The sequence below is a fragment of the Cherax quadricarinatus genome, chromosome 12 (assembly GCF_038502225.1).
Source record: "Cherax quadricarinatus isolate ZL_2023a chromosome 12, ASM3850222v1, whole genome shotgun sequence".
In the NCBI taxonomy this organism is placed as follows: Eukaryota; Metazoa; Arthropoda; class Malacostraca; order Decapoda; family Parastacidae; genus Cherax; species Cherax quadricarinatus.
Genome location: NC_091303.1, coordinates 41,816,566 through 41,836,565, shown reverse-complemented (window position 1 = coordinate 41,836,565; position 20,000 = coordinate 41,816,566).

Here is a 20,000-nt window from a genome sequence, read left to right as displayed (position 1 = left end):
GAATATGCACAGATAAGAAGGGAGGCCCAAAGACAATATGAAAATGACATAGCAGCGAAAGCCAAATCTGACCCGAAACTGTTGTACAGCCACATCAGGAGGAAAACAACAGTCAAGGACCAGGTAATCAGGCTAAGGAAGGAAGGAGGAGAGACAACAGGAAATGACCGTGAAGTATGTGAAGAACTCAACAAGAGATTCAAAGAAGTGTTCACAGAGGAGACAGAAGGGACTCCAGAAAGACGGAGAGGTGGGGCACACCACCAAGTGCTGGACACAGTGCACACAACCGAGGAAGAAGTGAAGAGGCTTCTGAGTGAGCTAGATACCTCAAAGGCAATGGGGCCAGATAACATCTCCCCATGGGTATTGAGAGAGGGAGCAGAGGCACTATGTGTACCCCTAACAACAATATTCAATACATCTATCGAAACAGGGAGATTGCCTGAGGCATGGAAGACAGCAAATGTAGTCCCAATCTTTAAAAAAGGAGACAGACATGAAGCATTAAACTACAGACCAGTGTCACTGACATGTATAGTATGCAAAATCATGGAGAAGATTATCAGGAGAAGAGTGGTGGAACACCTAGAAAGGAATGATCTCATCAACAGCAGCCAGCATGGTTTCAGGGACGGGAAATCCTGTGTCACAAACCTACTGGAGTTCTATGACATGGTGACAGCAGTAAGACAAGAGAGAGAGGGGTGGGTGGATTGCATTTTCTTGGACTGCAAGAAGGCGTTTGACACAGTTCCACACAAGAGATTGGTGCAAAAACTGGAGGACCAAGCAGGGATAACAGGGAAGGCACTACAATGGATCAGGGAATACTTGTCAGGAAGACAGCAGCGAGTCATGGTACGTGGCGAGGTGTCAGAGTGTGCACCTGTGACCAGCGGGGTCCCGCAGGGGTCAGTCCTAGGACCAGTGCTGTTTCTGGTATTTGTGAACGACATGACGGAATTAATAGACTCTGAGGTGTCCCTGTTTGCAGATGACGTGAAGTTGATGAGAAGAATACACTCGATCGAAGACCAGGCAGAACTACAAAGGGATCTGGACAGGCTGCAGACCTGGTCCAGCAATTGGCTCCTGGAGTTCAATCCCACCAAGTGCAAAGTCATGAAGATTGGGGAAGGGCAAAGAAGGCCGCAGACGGAGTACAGTCTAGGGGGTCAGAGACTACAAACCTCACTCAAGGAAAAAGATCTTGGGGTGAGTATAACACCAGGCACATCTCCTGAAGCGCACATCAACCAAATAACTGCTGCAGCATATGGGCGCCTAGCAAACCTCAGAACAGCATTCCGACATCTTAATAAGGAATCGTTCAGGACCCTGTACACCGTATACGTTAGGCCCATATTGGAGTATGCGGCACCAGTTTGGAACCCACACCTAGCCAAGCACGTAAAGAAACTAGAGAAAGTGCAAAGGTTTGCAACAAGACTAGTCCCAGAGCTAAGAGGTATGTCCTACGAGGAGAGGTTAAGGGAAATCAACCTGACGACACTGGAGGACAGGAGAGATAGGGGGGACATGGTAACGACATACAAAATACTGAGGGGAATTGACAAGGTGGACAAAGACAGGATGTTCCAGAGATTGGACACAGCAACAAGGGGACACAGTTGGAAGCTGAAGACACAGATGAATCACAGGGATGTTAGGAAGTATTTCTTCAGCCACAGAGTAGTCAGTAAGTGGAATAGTTTGGGAAGCGATGTAGTGGAGGCAGGATCCATACATAGCTTTAAGCAGAGGTATGATAAAGCTCACGGCTCGGGGAGAGTGACCTAGTAGCGATCAGTGAAGAGGCGGGGCCAGGAGCTCGGACTCGACCCCCGCAACCTCAACTAGGTGAGTACAACTAGGTGAGTACACACACACACACACACACACACACACACACACAACACACACACACACATAACACACACACACACGCAACACACACACAACACACACACACACACACACACACACACACACACACACACACACGACTAGGTGAGTACACATTACCAGACTCACATACACACTCCCCCCCTCCCCCACCGACATCTCTCTCCTTCACCTGATCCCTCCCCTCCCTCTTTCACCCTCCCCCTCCCCACCTCTCCCTACTTCCCCCTCTCCCTCTCTCACTCACCCACTTGCTTCACTCCTTCCCACTCCCTCTCCCCACTACTCTCCTACATAGCCACAGTTCCTCCTTTACCTCCCCCCCCCACACACTCTGACATACACAATACTAACCTAACATACAGAATTACATAGGTTTCCCACTCTGAGGCAATCAGGATAAAACAAAAATGGGTTGCCAGAGAGCAACAAGAAAAACCAAGGGACAGGAGGAGGAAACTGCAAAGGAAGATTGGGCAGCAGAGCTCACAAAAAGGGAACATGAATGGGAAAAGAAACTAGAAGAACTTAGCATGAGAATGGAAGAGAGGATAGACATGGAAAGCAGGAAGTGGGAGGTGCAAGTCAAAGCAGCAGAGGCCAGGATACAGAGTTTAGAAGAGGAACTGAAAAATCTGAAACAGCCTAAAGAACTAAAGAACATTTTGGGATTGACAACAGAGACTGCTACCTCAGTCACAAATAAGGGGACTGTAGGGAAAGAAGGAGCAAAACAGCATGTAGAAGCTCAATCAGTGGAGACCCTAACAGACCACAGCAGAGCCCAGGGAAAGCCAAGAAGGGAAAATGACAGGCCACTGAGCCGAAGTACATTAGCTAGTGAAACTGAAGAAAGGAAAGCTGCAATGGAGGAAATCAAATTGAATGAGGGGATACACAGGGATATGCAGTGGGAGAATGAAAGGGTGAGGTCAGTCTTTGTGTATGGGCTCCAGGAAGTGAAGGGGAAACATATGAAGCCAGAAAACAAGGAAAAAAAAGCAATTGAAAGCATCACGAACGCAATAGGAGAAGACGACATGACCCAGCTGGAAAATTTTCGGAGAATAGGGGGGTATGTAAAAAAAAGAACCCAGCCAGTGAAAGTGACCTTCAAGGCAGAATCGACTCGGAACAGGATCCTGCAGGAGAAAGCATGATTAAGGGACATGCCGGCATACAGGAAGGTGTATCTTGACCGCGGCAGAACACAAGAAGAAAGGCAGAAACAGAGAGAGATGGTACAAAGGCGAAAGGACGAAAGAGAGGGGATGGAGAAGACAGACAGGAGATCCCAGACACAGGAAGATCAAATACAGCCTCCCTCACAACTTCCTATAGAAGCCTCCCAACCAGGTCAACCCCAGTGCAACCAAACACTCTAAACCAAAACACCCATGCCACATCCAATGCCCCCACCCACTGCATTACAAACTCCACCCCCACAGCAACCACCCATAGTTCCTTATCAGGTCTCCCACTTCCCCAACACCAATACATCTCCCAGACCACAATCTTAGAAAAGAAGTTGAAGGTGTGGTATACAAATGCAGATGGAATAACAAATAAGTGTGAGGAGTGGCACGAAAGAATCAAGGAGACATCCCCAGACATAATAGCACTCACAGAAACAAAACTCACCAGAATAATAGCAGATTCAATCTTTCCATCCGGATATCAAATCCTCAGGAAAGACAGAGGGAGGAGAGGGGGAGGAATAGTTGCACTGCTCATTAAAAATCAGTGGGGTTTTGAGAAAATGGAAGGAATGGATGGCACGGGCGAAAAGGACTACTTAGTAGGAACAATCCAGTCTGAGGGACATAAGGTGATAATTGCAGTAATGTACAACCCACCACAGAACTGCAGGAGGCCAAGAGAAGAATACGATGAGAGCAACAGAGCAATGGTCGACACACTAGCCGAGGTGGCCAGGAGAGCACACATGGGGGGAGCAAAGTTACTAGTTATGGGTGATTTCAATTACAAGGAGATTGACTGGGAAAACCTGGAGCCCCATGGGGGTCCCAAAACATGGAGAGCCAAGATGATGGATGTGGTACTGGAAAACCTCATGCATCAACATGTTAGAGACACTACCAGAGAGAGAGGAGAGGATGAACCAGCAATACTGGACCTTGTATTCATGTATTCACCTTGAGGAGTTCTGACATAGAGGATATCATGTATGAAAGGCCCCTGGGAGCTAGTGATCATGTGGTTCTGTGCTTCGACTACATAGTTGAGCTCCAAGTGGAGAGAGCAGCAGGAATAGGGTGGGAAAAACCAAACTACAAAAGGGGGAACTACTCAGGCTTGAGGAACTTCTTTCAAGACATTCAGTGGGAGAGGGAACTAACAGGAAAACCAGTACAAGAAATGATGGACTATGTGGCAACAAAATGCAAGGAGGCAGAGGAGAGGTTTGTTCCCAAGGGAAACAGAAATAATGGGAAGAACAGAACGAGTCCTTGGTTCAACCAAAGGTGTAGGGAGGCAAAAACTAGGTGTACTAGAGAATGGGAAAGGTACAGAGAACTCAGGAAAATAAAGAGATTAGCCGAAGAGCCAGAAACGAATATGCACAGATAAGAAGGGAGGCTCAGCGGCAATACGAAAATGACATAGCATCGAAAGTCAAGACTGACCCGAAGCTGTTGTACAGCCACATCAGGAGGAAAACAACAGTCAAGGACCAGGTAATCAGACTGAGGAAGGGTGATGGGAAATTCACAAGAAACGACCGGGAGGTATGTCAGGAGCTCAACACAAGATTTAAAGAAGTATTTACAGTGGAAACCAGTAGGACTCCAGGAAATCAGAGCAGGGGGGTGCACCAGCAAGTGCTGGATGAAGTACATATAACCAAGGAGGAGGTGAAGAAGCTGCTATGCGAACTTGACACCTCAAAGGCGGTGGGACCAGACAACATCTCTCCGTGGGTCCTTAAAGAGGGAGCAGAGACATTGTGTGTACCATTAACAAAGATCTTGTGATGAATGGTTTGAAAAACCGACAAGTTGAAGATTGAGACACTTATGCAGCATATGGGAATCTTTATTCAGGAAACGTTTCGCCACACAGTGGCTTCATCAGTCCAATACAAAGAGGAAGGCGTAAGGAGAGGAGGAGTATGAGGTAATCAGTCCCTCAACCTGGAGTCGATGTGTTCAGTCCATCAATCTTGTAGAATGTACAGCATAGGGCCGTAGACGTGGCTTATATACTGTAGTGAGGTGAGGTGAAGCAGGTGGAGGCGGGGTCCTAGTGGTACCATCCACTAGTCGAAGTAGGTCTTCGTCCAAAGGTTGAACAAGTGTTGAAGAATTCTTTGTAACAAGATCCCATGATGCTGCAGTGTCTGACAGTTGTGATGAATGGTTTGAAAAACCGACAAGTTGAAGATTGAGACACTTATGCAGCATATGGGAATCTTTATTCAGGAAACGTTTCGCCACACAGTGGCTTCATCAGTCCAATACAAAGAGGAAGGCGTAAGGAGAGGAGGAGTATGAGGTAATCAGTCCCTCAACCTGGAGTCGATGTGTTCAGTCCATCAATCTTGTAGAATGTACAGCATAGGGCCGTAGACGTGGCTTATATACTGTAGTGAGGTGAGGTGAAGCAGGTGGAGGCGGGGTCATAGTGGTACCATCCACTAGTCGAAGTAGGTCTTCGTCCAGAATATAAGCCACGTCTACGGCCCTATGCTGTACATTCTACAAGATTGATGGACTGAACACATCGACTCCAGGTTGAGGGACTGATTACCTCATACTCCTCCTCTCCTTACGCCTTCCTCTTTGTATTGGACTGATGAAGCCACTGTGTGGCGAAACGTTTCCTTAATAAAGATTCCCATATGCTGCATAAGTGTCTCAATCTTCAACAAAGATCTTCAACACATCATTTGAAACTGGGCAACTCCACGAGGTATGGAAGATAGCAAATGTAGTCCCAATTTTTAAAAAGGGAGACAGACATGAGGCACTAAACTACAGACCTGTATCACTAACGTGTATAGTATGCAAGGTCATGGAGAAGATCATCAGGAGGAGAGTGGTGGAGCACCTGGAAAGAAACAAGTGGATAATTGACAACCAGCATGGTTTCAGGGAGGGAAAATCCTGTGTCACGAACCTATTAGAGTTTTATGACAAAGTGACAGAAGTAAGACAAGAGAGAGAGGGGTGGATCGACTGCATTTTTTTGGACTGCAAGAAGGCCTTCGATACAGTTCCTCACAAGAGGTTACTGCAAAAGCTAGAGGATCAGGCACACATAACAGGAAAGGCACTGCAATGGATGAGAGAATACCTTATAGGGAGGCAACAACGAGTCATGGTACGAGACGAGGTGTCAAAGTGGGCGCCTGTGACAAGCGGGGTTCCACAGGGGTCAGTCCTAGGACCTGTGCTGTTCTTGGTATATGTGAACGACATAACGGAAGGGATAGACTCAGAAGTGTCCTTGTTTGCGGACGATGTGAAGTTAATGAGAAGAATCAAATCGGATGAGGATCAGGCAGGACTACAAAGAGACCTGGACAGGCTACAAGCCTGGTCCAGCAACTGGCTCCTTGAGTTTAACCCCGCCAAATGCAAAGTCACGAAGATTGGGGAAGGGCAAAGAAGACCGCAGACACAATATAGTTTAGATGGCCAAAGTCTGCAAACCTCACTCAAGGAAAAAGATCTGGGGGAGAGTATAACACAGAGCTTATCTCCTGAGGCGCACATCAATCAGATAACTGCTGCAGAATACGGGCGCCTGGCAAACCTACGGATAGCGTTCCGATACCTCAGTAAGGAGTCGTTCAAGACTCTGTATACCATTTACGTCAGGCCCATACTGGAGTATGCAGCACCAGTTTGGAATCCACACCTAGTCAAGCACGTCAAGAAATTAGAGAAAGTGCAAAGGTTTGCAACATGACTAATGCCAGAGCTACGGGTATTGTCCTACGAAGAAAGGTTGAGGGAAATCGGCCTGACGACACTGGAGGCCAGGAGGGTCAGGGGAGACATGATAACGACATATAAAATACTGCGCGGAATAGACGAGGTGGACAAAGGCGGGATGTTCCAGAGATGGGACACAGACACAAGAGGTCACAATTGGAAGTTGAAGACTCAGATGAATCAAAGGGATGTTAGGAAGTATTTCTTAAGTCATAGAGTAGTCAAGCCGTGGAATAGCCTAGAAAGTGAAGTAGTGGAGGCGGAAACCATACATAGTTTTAAGGCGAGGTATGATAAAGCTCATGGAGCAGAGAGAGAGAGGACCTAGTAGCAATCAGTGAAGAGGCGGGGCCAGGAGCTATGACTCGACCCGTGCAACCACAAATAGGTGAGTACAAATAGATGAGTACGCACACACACACACACACACACACACACACACACTCACACACGCACACATACACACATACACACACAGACGAACAAACACGGACACACAATTAGGTGAGTACAGACATTGACAAACCGACAGAGACACATAGACACTGTAGCGACCAGTGAAGAGGCGGGGCCAGGAGCTATGTCTCGACCCCTGCAAAAACAACTAGGTGTGTACAACTAGGTGAGTACACTGACACACAGACACACAGTCACTGACAAACAAACACACACTTTGATACATAGACACACACACTGATACACAGACACAACACTGACACATAGACACTGATACACAGACACAGATTAATAGACACAGACACAAAGACACAGACACACATACACACAGATACTGATACATAGACACACAGACAAAGACACACAGACACATAGACACAGACACTGACACACTCGCTGACCATAGATATGTGTTTGTGTGTGTGTGTGTGTGTGTGTGTGTGTGTAGGTGTATGTGTGTGAGTAGGTGTATGTGTGTGTGTGAGTGTGTGTGTGTTTGAGTGTGTATGTGTGTGTGTGAGTGTGCGTAGGTGTATGTGTGTACTCACCTAGTTGTTGTACTCACCTAGTTGAGGTTGCAGGGGTCGAGTCCAAGCTCCTGGCCCCGCCTCTTCACTGGTCGCTACTAGGTCACTCTCCCTGAACCCTGAGCTTTATCGTACCTCTGCTTAAAGCTATGTATTTATCCTGCCTCCACTACATCGCTTCCTAAACTATTCCACTTTCTGACTACTCTGTGGCTGAAGAAATACTTCCTAACATCCCTGTGATTCATCTGTGCCTTCACCTTCCAACTGTGTCCCCGTGTTGCTTTGTCCAGTCTCTGAAACATCCTGTCTTTGTCCACTTTGTCAATTCCTCTCAGTTTTTTGCAAGTCGTTATCATGTCCCCCCATCTCTCCTGTCTTCCAGTGTCGTCAGGTTGATTTCCCTTAACCTCTCCTCGCAGGACATACCTCTTAGCTCTGGGACTAGTCTTGTTGCAAACCTTTGCACTTTCTCTAGTTTCTTTACATGCTTGGCTAGGTGTGGGTTCCAAACTGGTGCCGCATACTTCAATGTGGGCCTAACGTACACGGTGTACAGGGTCCTGAACGATTCCTAAGTAAGATGTCGGAATGCTGTTCTGAGGTTTGCCAGGCGCCCATATGCTGCAGCGGTTATTTGGTTGATGTGCGCTTCAGGAGATGTGCTTGGTGTTATATTCACCCCAAGATCTTTTTCCTTGAGTGAGGTTTGTGGTCACTGGCCCCCTACACTGTACTCCGTCTTCTTTGCCCTTCCCCAATCTTCATGACTTTGCACTTGGTGGGATTGAACTCCAGGAGCCAATTGCTGGACCAGGTCTGCAGCCTGTCCAGATCCCTTTGTAGTTCTGCCTGGTCTTCGATCGAGTGAATTCTTCTCATCAACTTCGTGTGTGTGTGTGTATGTGTGTGTGTGTAAATGTGTTTGTGTGTATGTGTGTGTGAGTGTGTTTGTGTATGTGTGTGTGTGTGTGTGTGTGTGTGTGTGTGTGTGTGTGTGTGTGTGTGTGTGTGTGTGTGTGTGTGTGTGTGTGTGTATGTGTGTGTCTGTGTGAGTCTGTGTGTGTGTGTCTGTGTAGTCACCTAAATCTGGTTGCAGGGGTCGAGACACAGCTCCTGGCCCTGCCTCTTCACTGACCGCTACTAGGTCCTCTCTCCCCCTGCTCCATGAGCTTTATCATACCTCGTCTTAAAACTATGTATAGTTCCTGCTTCCACTACATCGCTTGCCAGACTATTCCACTCCCTAACTACTCTATGACTGAAGAAATACTTCCTAACATCCAATTGACTTATTTGAGTCTTCAGCTTACAATTGTGACCCCTTGTTTCTGTGTCCCATCTCTGGAACATCCTGTCTCTGTCCACCTTGTGTGTGTGTGTGCGTATGTATGTGTGTGTGTATGTGTGTGTGTGTGTGTGTGTGTGTGTGTGTGTGTGTGTGTGTGTGTGTGTGTGTGTGTGTGTGTGTGTGTGTGTGTCTGTCTGTCTGTCTGTCTGTCTGTGTGCGTTTGTGTGTGTGTCTGTGTACTCACCTAATTTCGGTTGCAGGGGTCGAGACACAGCTCCTGGCCCCGCCTCTTCACTGACTGCTACTAGGTCCTCTCTCCCCTGCTCCATGAGCTTAATCATACCTAGTCTTAAAACTGTGTATAGTTCCTGCCTCCCCTACATCGCTTGCCAGACTATTCCACTCCCTAACTACTCTATGACTGAAGAAATACTTCCTAACATCCCTTTGACTCATTTGAGTCTTCAGCTTACAATTGTGGCCCCTTGTTTCTGTGTCCCATCTCTGGAACATCCTGTCTATGTCCACCTTGTGTGTGTGTGTGTGCGTATGTGTGTGTGTATGTGTGTGTGTGAGTTTGTAGTATGTGTGTGTTTGAGTGTGTGTGTGTGTGTGTGTGTGTGTGTGTACTCACCTATTTGTACTCACCTATTTGTGGTTGCAGGGGTCGAGTCACAGCTCCTGGCCCCGCCTCTTCGCTGATTGGTACTACGTCCTCACTCTCCCTGCCCCATGAGCTCTATCATACCTCGCCTTAAAACTATGTATGGTTCCTGCCTCCACCACATCACTTTCTAGGCTATTCCATGGCCTGACTACTCTATGACTGAAGAAATACTTCCTAACATCCCTTTGATTCATCTGAGTCTTCAACTTCCAATTGTGACCTCTTGTGTCTGTGTCCCATCTCTGGAACATCCTGTCTTTGTCCACCTCGTCTATTCCGCGCAGTATTTTATATGTCGTTATCATGTCTCCCCTGACCCTCCTGGCCTCCAGTGTCGTCAGGCCGATTTCCCTCAACCTTTCTTCATAGGACAATCCCCGTAGCTCTGGGACTAGTCTTGTTGCAAACCTTTGCACTTTCTCTAATTTCTTGACGTGCTTGACTAGGTGTGGATTCCAAACTGGTGCTGCATACTCCAGTATGGGCCTGACGTAGATGGTGTACAGAGTCTTAAACGAATCCTTACTGAGGTATCGGAACGCTATCCGTAGGTTTGCCAGGCGCCCGTATGCTGCAGCAGTTATCTGATTGATGTGCGCCTCAGGAGATATGCTCGGTGTTATACTCACCCCCAGATCTTTTTCCTTTAGTGAGGTTTGCAGTCTTTGGCCATCTAAACTATATTGTGTCTGCGGTCTTCTTTGCCCTTCCCCAATCTTCATGACTTTGCATTTGGCAGGGTTAAATTCTAGGAGCCAGTTGCTGGACCAGGCTTGTAGCCTGTCCAGATCTCTTTGTAGTCCTGCCTGATCCTCGTCCGATTCGATTCTTCTCATTAACTTCACATCGTCTGCAAACAAGGACACTTCTGAGTCTATCCCTTCCGTTATGTCGTTCACGTATACCAAGAACAGCACAGGTCCTAGGACTGACCCCTGTGGAACCCCGCTTGTCACAGGCGCCCACTCTGACACCTCGTCGCGTACCATGACTCGTTGTTTCCTCCCTGTCAGATATTCTCTGATCCATTGCAGTGCCTTTCCTGTTATGTGTGCCTGGTCCTCTAGCTTTTGCAGTAACCTCTTGTGAGGAACTGTGTCGAAAGCCTTCTTGCAGTCCAAAAATACGCAGTCGATCCACCCCTCTCTCTCTTGTCTTACTTCTGTGTGTGTGTGTGTGTGTGTGTGTGTGTGTGTGTGTGTGTGTGTGTGTGTGTGTAGGTGTATGTGTGTGTGTGTGTGTAAGTGTATGTGTGTGTGTGTGTGTGTGTGTGTGTGTGTGTGTGTGTGTGTGTGTGTGTGTGTGTGTGTGTGTGTGTTTGTGTGTGTGTGTGTGTTTGTGTTTGTGTGTGTGTGTGTGTGTGTGTGTGTGTGTGTGTGTGTGTGTGTGTGTGTGTAGGTGTATGTGTGTGTGTGTGTGTGTAAGTGTATGTGTGTGTGTGTGTGTGTGTGTGTGCGTGTGTAAATGTGTTTGTGTGTATGTGTGTGTGTGTGTGTACTCATCACTCATCTAGTTGAGGTTGCGGGGGTCGAGTCCGAGCTCCTGGCCTGTGTGTGTTTGTTTGTGTGTGTGTGTGTGTGTGTGTGTGTGTGTGTGTGTGTGTGTGTGTGTGCGTGTGTGTGTGTGTGTGTGTGTACTCACCTATTTGTGGTTGCAGGGGTCGAGTCATAGCTCCTGGCCCCGCCTCTTCGCTGATTGCTACTAGATCCTCTCTCTCCCTGCCCCATTAGCTTTATCATACCTCGCCTTAAAACTATGTATGGTTCCCGCCTCCACTACGTCACTTTCTAGGCTATTCCTCGGCCTGACTACTCTATGACTTAAGAAATACTTCCTAACATCCCTTTGATTCATCTGAGTCTTCAACTTCCAATTGTGACCTCTCGTGTCTGTGTCCCTTCTCTGGAACATCCCGTCTTTGCTCACCTTATCTATTCCACACAGTATTTTATATGTCGTCATCATGTCTCCCCTGACTCTCCTGTCCTCCAGTGTCCTCAGGCCGATTTCCCTCAACCTTTCTTCGTAGGACAATACCCGTAGCTCTGGGACTATTCTTGTTGGAAACCTTTGCACTTTCTCTAATTTCTTGACGTTCTTGACTAGGTGTGGATTCCAAACTGGTGCTGCATACTCCAGTATGGGCCTGACGTAAATGGTATACACAGACTTGAACGAATCCTTACTGAGGTATCTGAATGCTATCCGTAGGTTTCCCAAGCGCCCGTATGCTGCAGCAGTTATCTGATTGATGTGCGCCTCAGGAGATATGCTCGGTGTTATACTCACCCCCAGATCTTTTTCCTTGAGTGAGGTTTGCAGACTTTGGCCGTCTAAACTATATTGTGTCTGCGGTCTTCTTTGCCCTTCCCAAATCTTCATGACTTTGCATTTGGCAGGGTTAAACTCAAGGAGCCAGTTGCTGGACGAGGCTTGTAGCCTGTCCAGGTCACTTTGTAGTCCTGCCTGATCCTCATCCGATTTGATTCTTCTCATTAACTTCACATCATCCGCAAACAAGGACACTTCTGAGTCTATCCCTTCCGTTATGTCGTTCACATATACCAAGAACAGCACAGGTCCTAGGACTGACCCCTGTGGAACCCCGCTTGTCACAGGCGCCCACTTTGACACCTCTTCACGTACCATGACTCGTTGTTGCCTCCCTATAAGGTATTCTCTCATCCATTGCAGTGCCTTTCCTGTTATGTGTGCCTGATCCTCTAGCTTTTGCAGTAACCTCTTGTGAGGAACTGTGTCGAAGGCCTTCTTGCAGTCCAAAAAAATGCAGTCGATCCACCCCTCTCTCTCTTGTCTTACTTCTGTCACCTTGCCATATAACTCTAGTAGGTTTGTGACACAGGATTTTCCTTCCCTGAAACCGTGCTGGTTGTCAATTATACACTTGTTTCTTTCCAGGTGCCCCACCACTCTCCTCCTGATGATCTTCTCCATGACCTTGCATACTATGCACGTTAGTGATACAGGTCTGTAGTTTAGTGCCTCATGTCTGTCTCATTTTTTTTAAAAATTGGGACTACATTTGCCATCTGCCAGACCTCAGGGAGTTGCCCAGTTTCAAATGATGTGTTGAAGATCTTTGTTAATGGCACACTCAATATCTCTGCTCCCTCTTTAAGGACCCACGGAGAGATGTTGTCTGGTCCCACCGCGTTTGAAGTGTCAAGTTCGCATAGCAGCTTCTTCACCTCCTCCTTGGTTGTATGTGCCTCATCCAGCACTTGCTGGTGTACCCCCCTGTTCTGATTTCCTGGAGTCCTACTGGTTTCTACTGTAAATACTTCTTGAGCTTCTAACATACCTCTCGGTCGTTTCTTGTGATTCCCCATCACCCTTCCTCAGGCTGATTACCTGGTCCTTGACTGTTGTTTTCCTCCTGATGTGGCTGTACAACAGCTTCTGGTCAGTCTTGACTTTCCATGCTATGTCATTTTCATATTGTCGCTGAGCCTCCCTTCTTATCTGTGCATATTCGTTTCTGGCTCTTCGGCTTATCTCTCTATTTTCCCGAGTTCTCTGTCTTCTGTACCTTTTCCATTTTCTAGTACACCTATTTTTTGCCTCCCTACACCTTTGGGTGAACCAAGGACTCGTTCTGTTCTTCCCATTATTTCTGTTTCCCTTGGGAACAAACCTCTCCTCTGCCTCCTTGCATTTTGTTGCCACATAGTCCATCATTTCTTATACTGGTTTTCCTGTCAGTTCCCTCTCCCACTGAATGTCTTGAAGAAAGTTCCTCATGCCTGAGTAGTTCCCCCTTTTGTAGTTTGGTTTTCCCACCCTATTCCTGCTACTCTCTCCACTCGGAGCTCAACTATGTAGTCGAAGCGCAGAACCACATGATCACTAGCTCCCAGGGGCCTTTCATACATGATATCCTCAATGTCTGAACTACTCAAGGTGAATACAAGGTCCAGTCTTGCTGGTTCATCCTCTCCTCTCTCTCTGGTAGTGTCTCTAACATGTTGATGCATGAGGTTTTCCAGTACCACATCCATCATCTTGGCTCTCCATGTTTTGTGACCCCAATGGGGCTCCAGGTTTTCCCAGTCAATCTCCTTGTGATTGAAATCACCCATAACTAGTAACTTTGCTCCCCCATGTGTGCTGTCCTGGCCACCTCGGTTAGTGTGTCGACCATTGCTCTGTTGCTCTCATCGTATTCTTCTCTTTGCCTCCTACAGTTCTGTGGTGGGTTGTACATTACTGCAATTATCATATTATGTCCCTCAGACTGGATTGTTCCTACTAAGTAGTCCCTTTCGCCCGTGCCATCCATTCCTTCCATTTTCTCAAAACCCCACTGGTTTTTAATGAGCAGTGCAACTCCTCCTACCCCTCTCCTCCCTCTGTCTTTCCTGAGGATTTAATATCCTGATGGAAAGATTGAATCTGTTATTATTCTGGTGAGTTTTGTTTCTGTGAGTGCTATTATTTCAGGGGATGTCTCCTTGATTCTTTCGTGGCACTCCTCATACTTATTTGTTATTCCATCTGCATTTGTATACCACTCCTTCAACTTCTTTTCTAAGATTGTGGTCTGGGAGGTGTATTGGGGTTCGGGAAGTGGGAGATCTGATAAGGAACTATGGGTGGTTGCTGTGGGGGTGGAGTTTGTAATGCAGTGGGTGGGGGCAATGGATGCAGCATAGGTGTTTTGGTTTAGAGTGCTTGGTTGCACTGGGGTTGACCTGGTTGAGAGGCTTCTATAGGAAATTGTGAGGGAGGCTGCATTTGATCTTCCTGTGTCTGGGATCTCCTGTCTGTCTTCTCCATTCCCTCTCTTTCCTCCTTTCGCCTTTGTACCATCTCTCTCTGTTTCTGCCTTTCTTCTTGTGTTCTGTCGCGGTCGAGATACACCTTCCTGTATGCCGGCATGTCCCTTAATCGTGCTTTCTCCTGCAGGATCCTGTTCCGAGTTAATTCTGCCTTGAAGGTCACTTTCACTGGCTGGGTTCTGTTTTTTTACAAACCCCACTATTCTCCGAAAATTTTCCAGCTGGGTCATGTCGTCTTCTCCTATTGCTTTCATGATGCTTTCAATTGCTTTTTTTCCCCTTGTTTTCTTGCTTCATATATTTCCCCTTCAACTTCCTGGAGCCTATACACAAAGACTGACCTCACCCTTTCATTCTCTCATTGCATATCCCTGTGTATCCCCTCATTCAATTTGATTTCCTCCACTGCAGCTTTCCTCTCTTCAGTTTCACTAGCTAATGTACTTCGGCTCAGTGGCCTGACATTTTCCCTTCTCGGCTTTCCCTGGGCTCTGCTGTGGTCTGTTAGGGCCTCCACTTATAGCTTAGCTCTTTCATTTACTACAGTCTCCTCAGATAGAGCTTCTACATGCAGTTTTGCTCCTTCTTTCCCTACAGTCCCCTTATTTGTGACTGAGGTAGCAGTCTCTGTTGTCAATCCCAAAATGTTCTTTAGTTCTTTAGGCTGTTTCAGATTTTTCAGTTCCTCTTCTAAACTCTGTATCCTAGCCTCTGCTGCTTTGACTTGCACCTCCCACTTCCTGCTTTCCATATCTACCCTCTCTTCCATTCTCATGCTAAATTCTTCTAGTTTCTTTTCCCATTCATGTTCCCTTTTTATGAGGTCTTCTGCCCAATCTTCCTTTGCAGCTTCCTCCTCCTGCCCCTTGGTTTTTCTTGTTGCTCTCTGGCAACCCATTTTTGTTTTATCCTGATTGCCTCAGAGTGGGAAACCTATGTAATTTTGTGTGTTAGGTTAGTAGTGTGTATGTCAGAGTGTGGGGGGGGAGGTAGTGGAATAACTGTGGCTATGTGGGAGAGGCGTGGGGAGGGGGATTTAGGGGGGAATATGGGGAGAGGTGGGGAGGGAGAGGGTGAAAGAGGGAGGGGAGGGATCAGGGGAAGGAGTGAGATGTCGGTGGGGAGGGGAGAATGTATGTGTGAGTCTGGATATGTATGTGTGTGTGTGTGTACTCACCTATTTGTACTCACCTATTTGTGGTTGCAGGGGTCGAGTCATAGCTCCTGACCCCGCCTCTTCACTGATTGCTACTACGTCCTCTCTCTCCCTGCTCCATGAGCTTTATCATACCTCGCCTTAAAACTATGTATGGTTCCCGCCTCCACTACTTCACTTTCTAGGCTATTCCACGGCTTGACTACTCTATGACTGAAGAAATACTTCCTAACATCCCTTTGATTTATCTGAGTCCTCAACTTCCAATTGTGACCTCTTATGTCTGTGTTCCATCTCTGGAGCATCCCGTCTTTGTACACCTCGTCTATTCCGCGCAGTATTTTATATGTCGTTATCATGTCTCCCCTGACCCTGTTAGGTAAGACACATATGCAACAGTTAGGTATCTTTATTTCGAAACGTTTCGCCTTCACAGTAGGCTTCTTCAGTCGAGTACAGAAAAGTTGAGAGAAGCAGAAGAGACTTGAAGACGATGTAATCGGTCCATCACCCTTAAGGTTTTGAGGTGGTCAGTCCCTCAGTCTTGAGAAGAGCATTGTTCCATAGTTTGAAACAATATGGAGTTGAAGTGACAGGATGGAGCCTTATATAGCGCCAGGAGGTGAGACGTAGGTCACTAGTAGAACGCAGATGTTGGGAGGTCAGGTCCCTTTCAAATCCAGCCGTTCTCACTAGTAGAGGTAGTCGAAGTTGATTTCAGGTCTGTACCAAGATACCCTTGTGTTGCAGTGTCTGACCTCCCAACATCTGCGTTCTACTAGTGACCTACGTCTCACCTGGCGCTATATAAGCCTCCATCCTGTCACTTCAACTCCATATTGTTTCAAACTGTGGAACAATGCTCTTCTCAAGACTGAGGGACTGACCACCTCAAAACCTTAAGGGTGATGGACTGATTATCGTCTTCAAGTCTCTTCTGCTTCTATAAACTTTTCTGTACTCGACTGAAGAAGCCTACTGTGTAGGCGAAACGTTTCGAAATAAAGATACCTAACTGTTGCATATGTGTCTTACCTAACAACCTGTCGGTATTTTATACCATTTTAATGTTCCCCTGACCCTCCTGGCCTCCAGTGTCGTCAGGCCGATTTCCCTCAACCTTTCTTCGTAGGACAATACCCGTAGCTCTGGGACTAGTCTTGTTGCAAATCTTTGCACTTTCTCTAATTTCTTGACGTTCTTGACTAGGTGTGGATTCCAAACTGGTGCTGCATACTCCAGTATGGGCCTGACGTAAATGGTATACACAGACTTGAACGAATCCTTACTGAGGTATCGGAACGCTATACGTAGGTTTGCCAGGCGCCAGTATGCTGCAGCAGTTATCTGATTGATGTGCACCTCAGGAGATATGCTCGGTGTTATACTCACCCCCAGATCTTTTTCCTTGAGTGAGGTTTGCAGACTTTGGCCCTCTAAACTATATTGTGTCTGCGGTCTTCTTTGCCCTTCCCCAATCTTCATGACTTAGCATTTGGCAGGGTTAAACTCAAGGAGCCAGTTGCTGGACCAGGCTTGTAGCCTGTCCAGGTCTCTTTGTAGTCCTGCCTGATCCTCATCCGATTTGATTCTTCTCATTAATTTCACATCATCCGCAAACAAGGACACTTATGAGTCTATCCCTTCCGTTATGTCATTCACATATACCAAGAACAGCACAGGTCCTAGGACTGACCCCTGTGGAACCCCGCTTGTCACAGGCACCCACTCTGACACCTCGTGACGTACCATGACTCGTTGTTGCCTCCCTGTAAGGTATTCTCTTATCCATTGCAGTGCCTTTCCTGTTATGTGTGCCTGATCCTCTAGCTTTTGCAGTAACCTCTTGTGAGGAACTGTGTCGAAGGCCTTCTTGCAGCCCAAAAAAATGCAGTCGATCCACCCCTCTCTCTCTTGTCTTACTTCTGTCACCGTGTCATAAAACTCTAGTAGGTTTGTGACACAGGATTTTCCCTCCCTGAAACCATGCTGGTTGTCAAGTATACACTTGTTTCTTTCCAGGTGCTCCACCACTCTCCTCCTGATGATCTTCTCCATAACCTTGCATACTATACACGTTAGTGATACAGGTCTGTAGTTTAGTGCCTCATGTCTGTCTCCCTTTTTAAAAAATGGGACTACATTTGCCATCTTCCATACCTCGGGGAGTTGCCCAGTTTCAAATGATGTGTTGAAGATCTTTGTTAATGGTACACACAATGTCTCTGCTCCCTCTTCAAGGACCCACGGAGAGATGTTGTCTGGTTACACCGCCTTTGAGGTGTCAAGTTCGCATAGCAGCTTCTTCACCTCCTCCTTGGTTATATGTACCTCATCCAGCACTTGCTGGTGCACCCCCCTGCTCTGATTTCCTGGAGTCCTACTGGTTTCCACTGTAAATACTTCTTTAAATCTGTGTATGTGTGTGTGTGTGTGTGTGTGTGTGTGTGTGTGTGTGTGTGTGTGTGTGTGTGTGTGTGTGTGTGTGTGTGTGTGTGTGTGTGTGTGTGTGTGTGTGTGTGTGTGTGTGTGTGTGTGTGTGTGTGTGTGTGTGTGTGTGTGTGTGTGTGTAGGTGCAGGTGTGTTTGAGTGTGTGTGTGTGTGTGTGTGTGTGTGTACTCACCTAATTCACCTAATTGTACTCACCTAATTGTGGTTGCATGGGTCGAGACTCAGCTCCTGGCCCCGCCTCTTCACTGAACGCTACTGGGTCCTCTCTCTCTCTCTGCTTCCTGAGCTTTGTCATACCTCTTCTTAAAGCTATGTATGGTTCCTGCCTCCACTACTTCACTTGCTAGGCTATTCCACTTGCTGATAACTCTATGACTGAAGAAATACTTCTTAACGTCCCTGTGACTCGTCTGAGTCTTCAGCTTCCAGTTGTGACCCCTTGTCCCTGTGTCCTCTCTCTGGAACATCCTATCTCTGTCCACCTTGTCTATTCCCCGCAGTATCTTGTATGTCGTTATCATGTCTCCCCTGACCCTTCTGTCCTCCAGTGTCGTCAGTCCGATTTCCCTTAACCTTTCCTCGTACGACATTCCCCCGAGCTCTGGGACTAGCCTTGTTGCAAACCTTTGTACTTTCTCTAACTTCCTGACGTGCTTGACCAGGTGTGGGTTCCAGACTGGTGCTGCATACTCCAGTATGGACCTAACATACACTGTGTACAGTGTCTTGAAAGATTCCTTATTAAGGTATAGGAACGCTAATCTTAGGTTTGCCAGGCGCCCGTATGCTGCAGCGGTTATTTGGTTGATGTGTGCCTCCGGTGATGTGCTCGGTGTTATGGTCACCCCAAGGTCTTTCTCCCTGAGTGAGGTCTGTAATCTTTGTCCACTTAGCCTATACTCTGTCTGCGGTCTTCTTTGCCCCTCCCAATCTTCATGACTTTGCATTTGGCTGGATTGAATTCGAGAAGCCAGTTACTGGACCACATGTCCAGCCTGTCCAGGTCTCTTTGCAGTCCTGCCTCATCCTCGTCCGATTTAATTCTTCTCATCAACTTCACATCATCTGCGAACAGGGACACTTCAGAGTCTATTCCTTCCATCATGTCGTTCACATATATAAAAAATAGCACTGGTCCTAGAACTGACCCCTGTGGGACCCCGCTCGTAACAGGCGCCCACTGTGATACCTCTTCACGTACCATGACTCTTTGCTGCCTCCCTGTCAGGTATTCCCTTATCCATTGCAGTGCCCTCCCTTTTATATGCGCCTGATCCTCCAGCTTCTGCACTAATCTCTTGTGGGGAACTGTGTCAAAGGCCTTCCTGCAGTCTAGGAAAACGCAATCTACCCACCCCTCTCTCTCGTGTCTTACTTCTGTTACCTTGTCATAAAACTCCAGGAGGTTTGTGATACAAGATTTGCCTTCCATGAACCCATGCTGGTTTTCATTTATAATCTTGTTCCTTTCCAGGTGTTCGACCACTCTCCTCCTGATAATCTTCTCCATGACTCTGCACACAATACATGTCAGAGAGACAGGTCTGTAGTTTAGTGCCTCGTTTCTGTTTCCTTTCTTAAATATGGGGACTACATTAGCTGTCTTCCATTTCTCAGGTAGTTGCCCAGTTTCAAGGGATGTGTTGAAGATTGTGGTTAGAGGCACACACAGAATCTCTGCTCCTTATCTAAGGACCCATGGGGAGATGTCGTCCGGTCCCATCGCCTTTGAGGTATCATGGTCACTTAGAGCTTCTTCACCTCCTCCTCAGTTGTTCGTATGT